At 40.6% G+C, this 15,978-nt stretch overlaps 1 protein-coding gene across 11 annotated transcripts in view; it reads left to right on the top strand.

Moving 5' to 3' along the window:
* The first annotated feature begins 34 nt into the window (after window positions 1–34).
* FHIP1A (FHF complex subunit HOOK interacting protein 1A) overlaps window positions 35–15,978 on the top strand; it is a 95,845-nt gene continuing 79,901 nt past the window's right edge. For 2 of the 11 annotated variants that reach the window (XM_066996732.1, XM_048071727.2), the window contains exons 1-4: window positions 35–244; window positions 8,643–8,751; window positions 10,359–10,539; window positions 11,263–11,313. The gene's annotated coding sequence lies outside the window, so the exon portion shown is untranslated. Of the gene's footprint in view, window positions 245–305; window positions 466–639; window positions 998–8,642; window positions 8,752–10,358; window positions 10,540–11,262; window positions 11,314–15,978 lie in introns of those variants that run through there. The other 9 variants (XM_066996734.1, XM_048071720.2, XM_048071723.2 and 6 more) reach the window with 8 other exon arrangements.

Here is a 15,978-nt window from a genome sequence, read left to right on the forward strand (position 1 = left end):
CCGAACCGGGCGGCCGCTGCCAAGCCGGGGCCGCCTGCCCTGCCCTGCCCTTCGCTGCAGCCGCCCCGCCGCGGGGCGAGATGGCCGCCCTGAGGGCACGCAGCCTGCGGGGCGCTCGCTGAGGGATCCCTCCTTCCCTCCGAGGCGTTAGCGCCGGCCACGGCCGCTTTACCTGGGCGAGCGGAGCTCGGGGCGGCCCCCACGGGAAACTTTCCGCCGTGGCGAGGGGGACCCGCCGCGCCAGGTAGGGGCTGAGGGGGTGCCGGGGGGAGCTGGGGAGGTGGCTGCTGCCCGCCTCCTGGCCGCGCAGGGCAGCAATGTAGGTCACGGGAAATAAGGCCGGCCTAATCCCCCTGATCTGTTTTGGTGGAGCGAGAGGAGGGTCGGCTCGGCCGCCGGGCTGCAGGGCGACCTGGCTGCGAAGTTTCCTGACAGAAAGCCGGCCGGGACGGGGCGAGCAGCGAGGTGAGAGCGTGGGGAGGGCTCCTGGCTGCCCGGGGAGACTTTTTCCTCACAGGTGTGACACCGGCGTGTTTTTCACTTGGTTTGTTGGCTTTGTGACACTATCCATGAGTTCCCGGTTTGGGTTCAAACTTCTGTGTTAGCGCTCCGGTAATACTAACCTTTTTTTTTCCTCAGGAAATTCCTTGCGTCACTTACGAAAACTTATGAAGGCTCCTTTGGTGTTTTCCTGGGGCACCAAAGCAAAGCGGAGGTCTGAGTTAGTCTTGATAAAGTGACTGCTGTCTTCCTTCAAGGCAGTGAGGAGCTGTTAGCAGTGTCCTGTGAGCCTGCTCTGCCACCTGAGCCTGTCAATAGGAACCTGACGTGATTCTGAGAGGCTCTGTGGGGACACATCCGCAGGCACAGGTGGAGGTGCGGTGTCTGTTAGGGGACTGCGAGTGGGACCGACCTATGCTGCTATGGCTTTGCCAGATCAGGACGCGTGATTTCTTAAAACTGAGAAATGCTGAGGCAGGCTTGGCGGTATTTGGAGGTAATATTTCACTTGGATTTCCTCCTTCTCCTGCCCAGGGTCTGTGATTGGTCTTCTGATTAGCATTAATACGGCCCAGACACGGATAAGAAGACAAATACCTCCAAATCAGAGTTATTTTTATACGTTGTCATACTTTTTGAGATGAAAAATACTGCAGAATCTGCCGCTGTTTTCTCTGTCCAGATGTTTTCTGATGATCAGTGTGAAACTGTGATGCTCCAGATTCCATAGTGGTATTTTTCATCCATATAACATGGCTTTCACCCCTCCTTGGAGCCCTAAGAAGGATTTGGGGCCTTATTTCCGTGGTGGTGAAGCATGATGTTTTTATCTTGTTTCATTTTCAGATTAAAGAGGGAGTGGTAAACTCTCTGTTCAAAGAGGTTTGTCATATCAACGTAGTAATAGTGTTAAGTCACGCAGTTCAGACCAATGCTTTTGGCCTGTGCTGTTTTTGTATCATAATTTCTAGAAGGAAATCTTTTAGAATTAAGGGCAATTGGAAGGGGATAGAACACCTGAAGGAGTCAAGTCAGATTAGGATTTTCACATTATTTGTGCCACCTTACTTCAGCTGGGCTGTGTATAAAGAGTCCACCTGCTCTGAAACTAATCTAGGAATTAGGACCTGATGCTGTGACTTATGTCTTCCTCGCTGGCTGTACGTTAATAAATGTAGAAGGTCAAAGGAGGAAGAAAAGACAGAAAACCTTATAATCTGCTTTGTAAAGTACAAATAGTTGCAAAGGGCAAGACTGTACTGGTGATGTATCGATGTGAGGATGGCAGTTGCAGTTGTGAAGCTGTTGAACACCCAGATGCCTTTTTCTGTGATTCATCTCAATCAAGACAAATGTTTTCAATTGACTTCTGCAAACAGCTATTTTAATCTATTTGTTGAACCATGAAGACTGACAATATGTACTTTGAAAAATAAGCGAATTGTATTAAAATGATGACAGCTGAGTTGCCAAAGCCTATAAAACAAACATAACACCACTGACTTTTTTTTTTGACTTTTTTTTTTTTTTTTTAGACTTTACAGTCTAAATGATATGGTGGGGATGGTAAAAATTGGGTTATGCTCTGTGAAGGTGTCTTTTTTTTTTTTTTTTTTCCTCTCCTAGATGGGATATGGAACTTCATATAATCCAAAACTTAAAGAAATGAAATAGGAGAAACTGCTGCTGGCATGATTTTATTCAATCATGATATCAAACTGAATTTTAGAAGTCTGTCTATGCTTTTTCTTTTTAAAAGATTATACTAATGCATTGAACCCTACTAAGCTTAAGTCTTCAGACTTACAGACTCAGTACCATCTGAATCATCAGTTTCTCTGTTAAACCCTTCATTGAAGGGTTATCAAGATTACTTTGATGTACATCAAGTTTTAAGGCTGCTTTTTTCAAGAATTTATTTACAGGCTGCTGTTCCACCCTTGCATATCTTTATTTATTAGTATACAAATGGTACTTTTTGATGTTTGCAGAATGTTCCATTGCAAGGGCTTTTCAAATTTTGATGAGGTTTATGGAAATCCAGTATAGTTCTTAATGTTTGAGTTGTGTACTTAAGTCTTTGAAAATGCAGGTCTATACATCCTGGTCTTACTGTGACTTGTAGTTTCTCTCAAACATTTGAGAGAGAAGCGCTCTGCTCTCTCTGTGCTTTACAGCATGTCTAGAGCAGTTGGCATGTTTGTGTTTGCTGTGTGTCCCAGAGAATAGGGCTTTTCAGACCACATGTTCCACTCATCCTTTTTCTAATAGTTTTAAAACTATATTTTGGTTTACAGACACTTAAACTCTAAGACATGCTCAATTTTTTTTCAACCACAAGTATTCTTCCTATTTAAACATGCTGACATGGCATTGCTGGCTTAGTTGTGATGTCTTCTCAGCTTAACCAGATAGTCTTTTAGTGTAAGACGGTCTGACCTACCACCCAGAAAACAAATGTATTCTGTACCCTTATTTAGCACCCCGGAAAGAGAGCTTCCAGGAAGATACAGCAAAACACTGCTTTTGTGTCTTGCAGTCTGCTCCACGTAGCTCCTCTGATATAGGGTGTATTTCAGGTGGTGGTGGCACATGATGGTTGATTCCTGTGCATATCTTATATATGTATTTTTAATGCTCTGATAGTGTGGGCATGAGAGAGGCTACGAAGGTTTGCTCTGGTGAAAAGCTGGGGCAATAATGACCTGGAAATTCTGAATTTCTTTGTCCTTTTTGCAGTACAGCATAGTGGCAAAATAAAGGCTTGTAGGTGGCTACTGATATTCTGTCAGAATTATACCTTTAAAAACCTCATGCAAACATCCTCCAGTACCTTGTCCTGATTGGATTCATCCATTTGAAAGTTAGAGATAGGACTTCAGTCTGTCTCGTAGAGCAGGTCAGCTAGACTTGGTCTGCAGACTGACTAGGCTAATTTGAAAGAATGGTTTTGAATGCACTTCAGAATGCATACAGCAATAAATGGCGCTGTACATTACGCAGGAGTAATTATTCCATACATCAATATATTTTTGTGGTGTTGACTGGCGTTTGGAGGTGCTGGAATGGTAATAAAGTATTCCTAGCTAAAGTTAGCGTTATCAGGACTAAGGAGCTTTCGGGAACACATATTGCCTTACTGTTTTATGGCATTGATCATAAGACTTCTTATGATTGTATGTAGTTATCTGCTGGTTAAGGAGTCATATTGGTGGTGTGATAAGAGTACTTTCCCTTTTAAATCATGTGGCCGAAAAATGCTTGTCAAAGGTTGATTCTGAAGGACGCATCCAGGTGAGACGATTCAGTATGGCATGAAAACAGACCAGCTAAGGTAAGACCTTCTAACGGTGGTTGAGGCTCAAGACACCTGAAGGCTTCATCTATAAAAGTGTTACCTTTGGTGTCTAGTGGGATTAGCTTTAATTGGCAGAAAAAGTTTGGAAACGTTACACAAATACAACTGTGTGCGTGCAGAAGGCCTGAAACCACAGTTCTGTATGTACCAAGTAACACTATGTTTTTTTTCCTCCGGAATAAACTGTCACCTGAAAGGAGGGATGAGAGTTAGTCTGCGTGAGGTGTGCTTAGGTCTTTGATTTGCTTTGTTCTGTCTCTGAACTAAAGGCAGCGTGTTTTCCTGGCAGTTGCAATATTTGTCCTGGAATTTGTTCTGCTTCGTGCTGTGGTGGCTCCCCATGGGTGTGCAGGGATGTTATTGAGAAATCGATGACTTCTAAAAAGAAAAAAAAAAAAAAAGGAAAAAACGTTCAAGTGTGAAGTAATACTGAATTGCCCAAGTGTACTGTGACAGTTAATTCAGGTCTAATCATGATTAGCATTATAGAGAACATGCTATCTGCTTCTGTAGGGAAATAGATAGCTAGATTAGTGCTAAAAATACTAGGAAAAGGTAAAATATTAATATGTATTTTTTGCCATGTAATGGCAGAAGGATAGTCAAATGTCATCTTCTTCCCTTGTACCTCTGCTCAAGTCTCCAAACAGCATGACAGATATCGTTTTATTGATTTAAACAGTTGCATGCCTTAGTATAACTTGTTTGGTTTGGAAAAAATAAAACAAAATAAGCTGTGTGATAACAAAAACATGTGCTAGGGTCTTTGCGTAAGTAACTTGCTGAGAGACACTTGTGCCCTTTCTCCTCCTAAGTCTTGTTCATTTTGAGCAACTTGCCTGTGTTGTTTATCAGTGGAGGGTAGGATTTATTTCTGTGAAACTTTTTTATATAAGCAGCTCTAATGTAGTCACTGTTCTAGTAATATTTTAATTTGCCTGGGGAACCGATAAAGTGATGCCAGCAAGAAAGCTCCCAGCTAGAAGGATTTCCTAATGTACATAAAAAAACAAAACACTGGCACAACAAACAAACAAACAAAACCCCTTTAAGCTATTTAAAAGACCTATATGCCAGTAAACTTTTGAATTGTAAATTAAATTTAACTGTTGGCTGTCTACTGCACTGATGGTTGGAGAGCTGAACTGCTGAAGAACGAATCCCACTTGAACTCATAAAATCTTTAGTAAAACCTCACGTACCCTGGTGCAGGAGAGAAAGTGTGTGCTGAGGATATTTTATTTTTGAGTTAGTTATATCAATTATAACTGGATTTAAGCTATGCATAGCTTAGCACTTCCTAAACTAAATATGTATTTTTGAGTTAGTTATCTCAACAACTATCATTAATATATTTGTAGTAACTAAACCTTTTTTTTCAGATGTTTGTTTTTGACACACAAGACAGAGCAACAAATGAAAACTGTCATCGTGTAGCCAGGTCCAAAAAAGTAGCGTGGATTTTTATTAAATTGCAGTAACTCATTTTGATGTGGCAGGTTCTTGCCCTATTGCAGCACATGTGAGAGGCAGAGGTAATTTGGCTTGCTGCTTCACTGCTATACTGGTATTGATTATATTAACAGTAGTGCTTCTGTAAGCATATATTTTGAAAGTATTTGTGCAGAAGGGAGTATGAGTAGGGAGGTGCTGCTTTTATAATCACATGTGCTTATCTTGTTCCACTGGACCAATCTGCTGTGCGTAGCTGTGCTGTTTCCTCCTTGGAGTTTTGTGACACTTACACACTTTGCCTGTGCCATAAACATGTTTTAGCATGGTGCCATAAATTCAGAATGTATTCCCATAAGAAAACCTATGGAGGACAAAAGCTCCTGTCCCCTGGTGAGGAACTCCTTAATTGACACTCCGAAGCACAGAGAGATCTGGATGCATTTCAGAGACGAGGGCTCTGTGCCCTTCTGCATGCGACCTGGAATTAGTCTCTGTTTTCTCCCATACGTGCCTGAGTGAGGTACAGCTATGACTGGTGCTAAGCAGCCAAGTAATTTTCTGTGAACCATTACTGCCTTCAAAAAAAAAAAAAGTGTGTTGCTCCTTGTTTGGCTCCTGTGTTGTTATTTAACCCACCCAGATGCCCTTGGGATGCCTGTGGCGTGGTCTGAGAGAAGCAGTCATACTGGGACTTGACTGAAATTTGAAGGTAGTGGTGGTGGGTTCAGGTAGTCTGTTATTTTGAGGGGGTCTTGTGGTTTTTCTTTTTTTTTTTTTTTTTTAAACAGTTAGTCATTTTGCCATTCAGTTCATAGTCAGCCATCACATTTGGAATTGCTAGGTGTAAGTGGGTAATTTCCTTTCTGAATTCCTGACTTGCATTGAGATTAATTATGCTTGCCTGCTTGGACTGGTTTCAGGTAAACAATTGGAAAGTTCTTTATCAGCTCCTTGAAACATTTTCATATGGTGAGTAGCACGTAAAGTGGAAATACTACGTTTTCTTAAAAGGATGAAAAAAAAAGCAAAACAATTTCCCCTCATTGATTTCTGTTCTTAACGCTTTAGTCCCAGCAGTATGAACAGCACTGGAAGATGTTAGTGTGAACCGGCTGCCAGATAACACAGAAGTTTTATGGATGTCAGTGGTTACATCTGCCTTCAGCAGTATTTTGCTGGCATGATTTTTACAGCGGTGATCTTTGCCAGCAACAACCCAGTGCTCAGGGGTTCCCGACTTGCTAGTGCCGATGCAGCAGAACACACAGGAGTATTGAGGAGGTTGTGCAGAATTCCTTAGGCTGGATAGAGCTGGGTTAGTCTCACTTTGATGCCGGTGGAGCCCTTGGACTTAGAAAACTTCTTTCTATTCATGGGAACTTTTATTGAGAAATATTTAAGTATTCAAAAAGAAACAACTAAGGCATTTAGCAAACGTTGCATTTATGATGTGTTCTATTTGCAAGTTATGTCGGTGATGTTGTTTTCAGCAACCCGTTAATAAAACGGGTTAATCAGAAGAGTTAAATGATATCCACCACCCAATATTGAGGACGTAGGGGCAAAGGTGAAGGCTGGTGATAATGCTCTTCACTAGATGAACTGCTGTAGCTGAGGGAGTAGGCAAAGTTGTAGGCACCTAGGCACTGGTTTCTGCTGACATTCAAGGCAGCTCAGTTAAAATGCCTGAATTATTTAACCTTTGGTGTATATAGAAGTTATCTGAATGCTTTACCAGGCATTAATGTTTCTTTTAGTCTTTGCCTATAAGGAAGAAAATTGTTAGCGGAATTTGTGGCTTGTATTTGCATGAACATTTCCCATTAGCCTTTAGTGAAATTCAACAGCATTTGAATTACTTCGTGTGCAGATACATTTTAAAAAGTTAAATGAATTAAAGATGAATGAAATGTTATCTGATTCCTCCTCTTGACAATTTAAAACTCTAAAATGATAGCAGTCGCTCGCATTTCATGGATGTTGTATTAGTTTAGGAAGTGCTAAGCTATGCATAGCTTCAATCCAGTACTTGCTGTATGTTCTTATCATTACCGTAGCAGGTGCACGTGCAGCGATTCAATAGGTGGAAAGTTACTGATTGATTCTGAAGCAGCAGCAAGTGTGAGGGATGACGTTCTGTTGTATTGGCAGGAAGGCCTATTCCTTTACTAATGGTGATATTTGTACCGATTTTTGGCAAACGTTTCAAGGAACAACAGTTGAGGTTTAAAGGAGGCGTCAAGCCAACAGCAGCATTTCAGGAGTACGCAGCATTGGGTGCGGTGACAAAAGACTGTGACAGAAGATAATGTGATCCAAGCGGTTATCGTACCAATGCACTTTAAAATATTCCGAGATAAAAATATTATTTATTCAGGAACAGGAATATTGGGGTCTGTGGCATCAGGGAGTTGAAAGAAACAGTTGCAGGCAAAATAAGCCTTTCTGTTAAATAAATCGGTGGAGTTTTAGAAAGGCAGACTTCAGTCGAGTGGGGTCAACATCAATCTTATCCACCCTTTCTGTGTGTTAAGAGCAGTAGAAGATGACACAGGAGAGAGATTGTTCCTTCAGGAAATTATGTTAATGCAGAAATAGAAACTATTCCTCCACAGGGGAAACCAAAAAGCAGTGAGAGGCTGGTTTGGCTCCCAGCGAGCTCTTTAACATCAAACACAGCAAGGAGGGTAAGGGAGTCCCGGGCAAGCGTAGAGTTAGAGCACAAGCATGTGATCCTTAAATGCAACTCTCAGACTGGCAAAGATTGACAAGAAGTCGTTAGAGAAGTATAATGGTAGTGAAAAGAAAGACAAGGAAGGTTTGCTGCTCTTTGAAGACTAGAGCTGTTGACAGATAATACAAAGCAGGCTGAGGTATTTTTTTTACCTCATCCTTTTTTAAGAGAGGCCAATGTAACCCACGTTCAAGGCGAGTGCTCAAATCCTAAGCTGGTATGAGGAGGGGACAGCTTAAAGAGCACTGAGATAAGTTTAAGTTTGAAGTGTTTAAAAAGCGTTACTGAAAGGGTAAGAGCTGGCTGATGTAATCCTTGAGTTGCTGCAGTTCTTAACTCATGGAGGATGTGTGTAATACTGGGGAACTGACGAGAGCAATTGACAAGCCTCTGTTTTTAGAGGGGGGGATAGAAATAAACAGTTGTAGACCCAGTTATTTAACTTTGATTGTTTATGCCAGTATTTTTCATGGGATTTACATTCTTCTCAAGCACTAGAAGATGACAAAGAAATGGGTAGTAGTCCAGATGATTTTATTTTTAAGATTAAACTGTGTTAGACTAATGCGATTTCTTTCTCCAAAATGCTGACAGGCCCTGCAGACAGAGAAGGAGCAGTTGATCTCTGATATCTTGAGTCCTTGTGGTAGCAAATGTCAAAATTTCACCCTTGTTAAAGAACGTCTGGAGTAACTTACTGTGGGTAAGTGCTGAACTGCTTGAAAAACAATGTTCTTTGGCAGTGGACTCAAAAGGCAGTGTTCTGTTTCGTGTGTTTTATGTAAAGGACTTAAAGATTATAGTGGATGAGAAGAATGAGCCAACACGGTTATGGAATTGTAAAATTAGAGAATATCATACCAAGCTATTGTCATTGAATGGTTTAATTCAGCCCTCAGTAAAGGTTTTTTTCACAGGGCTGGTTCTTGGGTTGGGTTGAGGTTTGCATAGCAAAAGCATGAGCCCCACCGCTCAGTTCCTTACTTCAAACACAGCGAGGCTGCTTTAAAGTAATTACTGCCACCTGGTTGTTTTGGCCTGGTCAATGGGAGTGAGCAGAGAGGGCCAGAGGGCCAAATGCATCCTTGCTTCACCCTGAGGTTTGCTTTAGTAACCCTTCAGGACCTGTCTAGTTCTTACTTGGGGGGGTCCTGTGTCTACATCACCTAGGTGAGAATAGAGGTGCATTCTGCAAGTTAAGTCATGTAATCTTTCTCACCAGTGGAGGTAAGGTCTGAGCTGAGGTAGCTCCCAATTTTGAAAATGGAATTTATTTAATAAAATAATAAAATAATAAATAATAAAATAAATAATAATAATAATAGAAGTACAAACCCATTGGAGGCAGTCTGGAGAGGAGCAATAAGAATGCCTGGGAATCTGGAGGAATGACTGAATGAGCTAAGAGTGGTTATTTCAGCTTCCAAGAGGAGAGGGAGGTAGTGGGGAAATGAGAGCTAGTGAGGGTCAGTCTAAGTATGTGATACGCACATTGTTGTTTCTCCATGATCTGTTTTGTTTCCTTTGTTGGTCATACACTTGCATTGATGTGTGTTCTCAGAAAATGTCATGAATAGTTTTAAGAGCAGCTGATGTGAGCCTCTGTGAGTTGTGATAGAGCCAGGGTGGGTATTGCCGTGGCAAAAGGTGTCTAAGTGCACTAAGTGACTTCGCATGGTTTTTGATTCTTTGGTAAGTAAGAGATGGTTACAGTGCTGCAGTGCTATCTGCAAAATGCAGGGAGAGTGCTGTACTGGGGATCCCTTTTCTCCCTGTCTCTGCTTTCCTGTCTTATCTGTTAGGGAGGATCCAGAGGATAGTAAAGCATTGTGCCTCTTTTTAATATATATTTTTTAAAATTTTTTCCTGCATCAAATGTATGGGCGAGATTTTTAGAACTTCGCCTCATTGTAGCAGTTGAAAAGAAGCTAGAACTCCTTGGTGTAAGACAGCAATGTGAAAAAAAGGACTGTGGGCATGCCTACGCGCACACTGGCTCTGCAGGACCAAATCCTAGAACAGGGAGTGCTAGGAAATGTGGTGTGAAGATGCTTAGATTAGCTTTGGAAGCAGTTTAGTCATGTTTGTGTGGCCCTGCATCCAAGTCACTGTGGTTTTACTGCTTCCCGACCTATGCTAATGTCTGCTCTCTGCTGTGCAGACTTAATCAGCTTGTGTTAGTGACAACTTGGCAAACCCTGTCCTTTAATCCACTCTGTGTTGTAAACAGCCCTCTATTGTGCTTCCCCTGTGGCCTATGTTTATTTGGGTGCACTAACTCTTTTCCTTTAATTAATTGTCCACTAACAGTGCAAAACAGGGATGGCGCTTGACTGTGTGGAAGTTCTAGTCTGAGTGCTAGGGATAACGACAGTGAGATGAAACAAAGGTTTTAATTTCATTTGGAAGATATTGGGCAAATTTCTGAGTAGCAGAAGCAAAGCACGGAACTGAGGCAGTCCAGCTATGTCAACTGATCTCTAAATCAAAAGTGAGTACGCAGAATTTTATTGAAAGTTAACAGTTTAGGGTTTTTTTTGTTTTATTCACAGAGGTAAGTTTCAGGATGTATTGCTTCTATGAAATGTACTTTCTCTTAATTACCATAGTGTATGTACGAAACAGAGCTAATTTTTAACAAACTTGCCTTTTAATATTTTAAAGTCCATCTGCTGTTTTTGTGAGACTTTGAATGGCATGTATTGCTACTGGGAGTGTTTGTGTTGTTTCATAAATCTGTGGACTGTGGTTTCTGGGGTTATTTTCTTGGCTTTCACATGAAGGGGAAAGATAAGGAAAGCAATTTAAATTTCCCAAACCACAAGGCTATGCATCTTTCATAAAATCTAGTCTGGGTAGTGGTGTAGGTTATGATACATGGGATGCAATACAGTCTCTAAGGAAAACTTACATCTCAAATAAAATGCAGTGTAATCATATGATTATACTCAGCTCAAAATTAATTGTGAAAGGGGATGGCTAGTTTCTTGGCTACTCACTTCAAAAATCCTTGAAAAGGTTTTTGCCATTCTGAGGATGTCCCGTATCCTTCCTATTAAGAGGAAGTTTGATGGACTCTGCTGTGGCTTGAAAGAGCACTGAAAACTGTCTTCTGTCACAATGATGCTGATGTTCTCAAGATATAGAATTAAGCATTTTAATTCATGAATGTTACTACTATGAGTTAACTATTTTTGTGTTCTAAAATTTTTAGATCCCTTTCCACAGATTTCAGTGAGGATAGAATTTCGGGCTAACCAAACAGGTGATTATGTATATGTGTGTTTTTAACTTTTTTTTTTTTATCATTTCTTCCACCATTTCATATCTTCCTCATTTGTCCCAGTTTTCAGAAATTAGAAGGTGGAAACTTGCATGTTCTCTTCCCTACCAATTTACAATAGAGAATGCAGATGTGTATTATTTCTTACTTGGTGTGTGGTTTCATTTGCTTGCTTTTACAAAGCCGTGTATTTGGTGCAAAAGCAAAATCCTTGTTCTTCCAAAAATGTTACAGAAGGCAAGACTGTACTTGGCAGGAATGGTTTATCTGTGCCTAGAATGAGATCCAAGTGTCAGTGCTCTCTGGAGATAAGGATGTATTATTTTCTACCTGCCAGTAGTGAATTTTGTCTGGAGGTGAATAAGAGCTGGTGACAAGTACACTCTGGCAATATTGAGTGATTAATATGACTCTTCTGAGCTATGAGTACAGGAAGCTCTCTGTTTAATTGTAACTGTGCTTTTAAAATTTAATTACGGCTTTTTTATGGCAAGAAAAAAAGAAGCTGATTGGGAATTAGAATTTCTTGAAGTAATACAGATTCTTCCGATTTCATATGCTACACTGAGTCTCCTCATGCCCTCTACGTCTAAGGTGTGTATTTGTGTGTTTTGTTTGTTTGGTTTTAAATTAATTGGAAAACTAGAGGCACTTAGGTTGTGGAAAGTTACTGTAGCTCAATGTTAAGGATTCAGATGTAGATTTTTTTACATATTTGTGTTCAGAGAATTTTTCTGTGTTCTTAATGCCTTCTCTTTAATGCCTGCACACTGTGACTGTATATCACAGAGAAATCAAGCTTTTGTAGACTACAAAAGAACAGACCTTTGCATCTTGCTTTACTGCCTCAGTAGAGAAAACAAAGATTTATTGAGTCAGTCCTGCAGTACTTTGAAGCTGAAACATTGAATATGTTAGGATAATATGGCACCACTCTTAAATATGTCTAATACTGTATTAAGCATAAAGTTGAAAACATGCACTAGCCAGCTCAGAAATGTGATTATTCCTCGTATGACCATGTTCTTCATTGACTATGTTTACAGTCCCCTGTACCCATTTGCAATTTCAAGCTTGTGATTCTGGATGAGGAATGTCTTTGAAAGCAAAGCTCCCCAAACCAAACTAACAACAACAAAGAACTGCCAAAAAAACTTTCACAACCAAAAACATTAGATCGTAATAGTTTCCAGAGTAAAGTGGTTCCATGTTGGTATGAGGTATATATTTTCCTTTCTTTTATTTTGGAGGCACAGGCCAGATTAGGAATTGCATTAAGGGTGCCGGCAGGAAAGGTTTTGGAGATGATCTGGAGGGTAGACAGATTTGCCGTAATATCATCTTGCTAGAGAAAATGGGCTGGTTTTGAAGATGACCCCTTTGTTTTAATAAAGGGGAAAAAGATGCTAAAATATTGTTACTAGATTTCTAGTTGCCTCTGCATAAACCTGGTATGATCTGCACTAAAATTCTGGAGCATAAAACAGTAAGGGATCTGTTGGGTTTTCTAGTCTAGTCTGTACTGAAATCATGTTTTATTTCTGCTATATAAACTGATAGTGTCTTCTCATTAGCTCTTTAATATTGGAGTGGTTTTGTTCACGATACTCTGATGAGAGAGCTGTTTCAGAATGTTCTTAGAAACTGCGGGTCTACTTCCATTGCAGCCAGTTTGAACTATGAGTTCTTGTCCAAAAATTGTACTTACGCAAAATAATTTTTTTTCCTCCCATGATGTATACCTTTTTAACTTCTGCATGTTTCCTTAAAACAGCATGCTGAAAGCTATTTCACAATTCTAGCTCCTTGCTTATAAGAGGGAAAAACTGACAGCCTCCCTGTTTGGAATTAATTTGTGTTGTCTGGAGGATTTTCTGCCAGACAGGTTAGCAGGATGTCTGTAAAATCCATTCTGAATGCTAAGCACTGTATAAATGAATAGACACCCTTTTCATACTTGCATTTTCTTGTATGTGTGCGGCCTTGTTAGATGTCAAATATGAATTTAATATAAATGACTCTAGTGTTAACAGAAATGTGTGGATTTCTCCTTCTCCTTTGCGTGCACCTAGCTTGTTTAACAAGATGTTGTTATGATGCATTTCCTGTCTGAATAATTGAGTTTTGTGATCAGCTTTTTGGCAGCGTGGCCAGCTTTAGCATTCAGTGTCACACCACTCACTCCTTTCTGATTTTGCATTTCGTTGGTGCAGCTTGTAGCTGTGAAATGACCTTGATTGGTCTACTGCAGTTGTGTATTTATTTATCTCTTTCTCCATGGTTAGTTTTTAGCCAGAATGGTTTCTTAATTGCCCCGGACAGGCTCAGTGTGTGGCACGCAAGTGTTTTCGAAGAGCAGTGGGGATGGGTGGGTGGCAGCAAGCAAGGGAAATATGGATTGCTTCCACAGTGCAGCGAGCACATAACTGATAGTGGTTCCAGTGCTTTCAGGGGTTTCTCACCAAGGTGATGGTGGAAAAGCCTGAAACCACTGGACTTGTCTGTGTGGACTGTCTCATGCTGCAGAATACAGTTCATTGCTACTGCTTCTCTTCTATCTGACCTGAGGGTATATTATCAGAAGGCTTGTTCTCATAATGATTTTTGTTGGCCCTCTCAGTTGTTACGCTGCCAGATTTCATTCAATTGTTGGGCAGTTATTTTGTATTAATAGAGAAGGATAACTTTCACTTCACTAATTTCTTCCCCTTTCATTGTCTGTAGTGGAAAGCAGAATGCAGCTGGAGGAACTTTAAATCCAGCTTGTCTGCCAAGCAGAACAGCTACCAAAACAAGATGTTCTTTGCTGTAGACACATTAATTGCAGGTGAAGTGTATGTGTTTAATAAGTTATGTGTAATAGAAGTCTGCTGAAGTATGAGGTCTCAGTTTGGAATACTGGCTGTCATGATAGATTTTTGCTCTGTGGACACAACTCCTCTGAAAAGTGGGCTTGAGACTTCAATTTTATTTACAATGCCAGGTGAAGGTTCCAGTAGCACTGAGCTGCATTTAGGTAATGTGAGTTCTGGAACATCCTGTCTGTGTGCACTGAATCATTTCTCTTCTTGTTCACACCTATACAGTATCCTCCACAGGGTGACGGTTGCATAATATTCCTATGGCAACCACAGTAATTGCTAACATGTGAAATCAATATATGGCAATTATCAAATGCACTTCAGCTGTTTCTCAGTGCCCTGCAGACTTCTGGAGAGCAATACTTTGTGACCTATATAGTGTTTATGTAGGTCATAGATTACCAGTGGCACACAGATGAGAACACAAGACTATATACCAGGATTTTCTTGAGTTGGAATGATTCCTCTTTTTTTCTTTTCAGAGTAGCTCCTTGTCATTTGGGCCATGGGATATAAAATAGTTGAAAAGCTCCTCATGAGAAGAATGTGTGCAGTTTTTTCGTCTCTAACAGGTATACTGTAAGATACCCAAAGAGTTGAAGGAGGAAAGACTTGTCATCTCCATCTCTACTTAAAAAATGAGCACACAAACTTTAGAAATCCTCTTACTATGAAAACAGATTAAGGGGCAGAGACTACTAGACTTCAGTTCATCATTGTGCTGTCTTACTTCACCTTTCTGTGCAGTGAAACTAGTCAACAGACAGATGAAAATTCAGATAAATGTCTCCCCGACCTGATCTACAAGTAGGAGTGTCATTCGGTTTTTGCTGCAACATTGTGCATGTGCCTTTTTTATGAGATAAGCTGCTTTACGAGGTGGAAAGGGCTGGATATGTGAGTTGCCTCCCCAAGTGGAACTTCTCAGTCTGCAAAAAGAGCTGATCAAAGAGCATAGACGGGGGTGTGGTCTGTGTAGCTTGAACGTTTCATAGAAAAGTTGGCACCATTTGGGGAGGAGATGTGGATGTTAATTGCAAGATTGGAATAAGAAACTTGTGTGGATAAGAGAAGCGAAGTTAGATGGCGGGAGCGAGCCCAATGTGTGGGAGGTAAATGAGATTGGGATTAGTACAGACAAGCTTGACATTCGTCAGTATGTTTGGTTTCCAGATCTGTGTTAGTCATGCTAGGTAGTCCATTCATGCCATTCAGATAATGTCATAAAGGAGAACTAATGTGAAGTGATATTTTAAAATGATCACTAGTTCCTGCTTTTTATATACTCGGGTTTTCTTTGAAACTGATTAGAAAGGATAGGAACAGCTGGTAGATAATGTAAACTCTCGTGTCCTGTTTGTTCTTCGTAAAACTCCTAACACTTGCTTTATGAAAATGAACATCATCTTTCATCACTTTTTGATGTAGCATGTGTTTGGTCTTGTTCTTCCCTGTAATACAGCATAGTCAGTCATTCTTGCACCTCGTGCTTGATGTAGTTTGTGCGCACCTGTGAATGGGAGGTTTCTGCTTTGTCAGACTGGAAAGGAAAGATTCTTCTTATACTAAGCTCTGCTGCTCTGCAACAGCTAGGGAAACAGCTTGTTTCTGTGCAATATATTGTATGAGTTCCCAAAGTATCATATGAAAGTATCTTTATGAAACTGGGGGTTGTAGAAACAATGATGCTTGACAAGTTAAGCATTTAATCTGTTCTGGTTTTCATTGTCTGAAGGAATTAATTGGCAGTTCTGACAGGGCTGTAAACCTGTTTTTATTAAATGCA

Source organism: Anser cygnoides, chromosome 4 (assembly GCF_040182565.1).
Source record: "Anser cygnoides isolate HZ-2024a breed goose chromosome 4, Taihu_goose_T2T_genome, whole genome shotgun sequence".
In the NCBI taxonomy this organism is placed as follows: domain Eukaryota; kingdom Metazoa; phylum Chordata; class Aves; order Anseriformes; family Anatidae; genus Anser; species Anser cygnoides.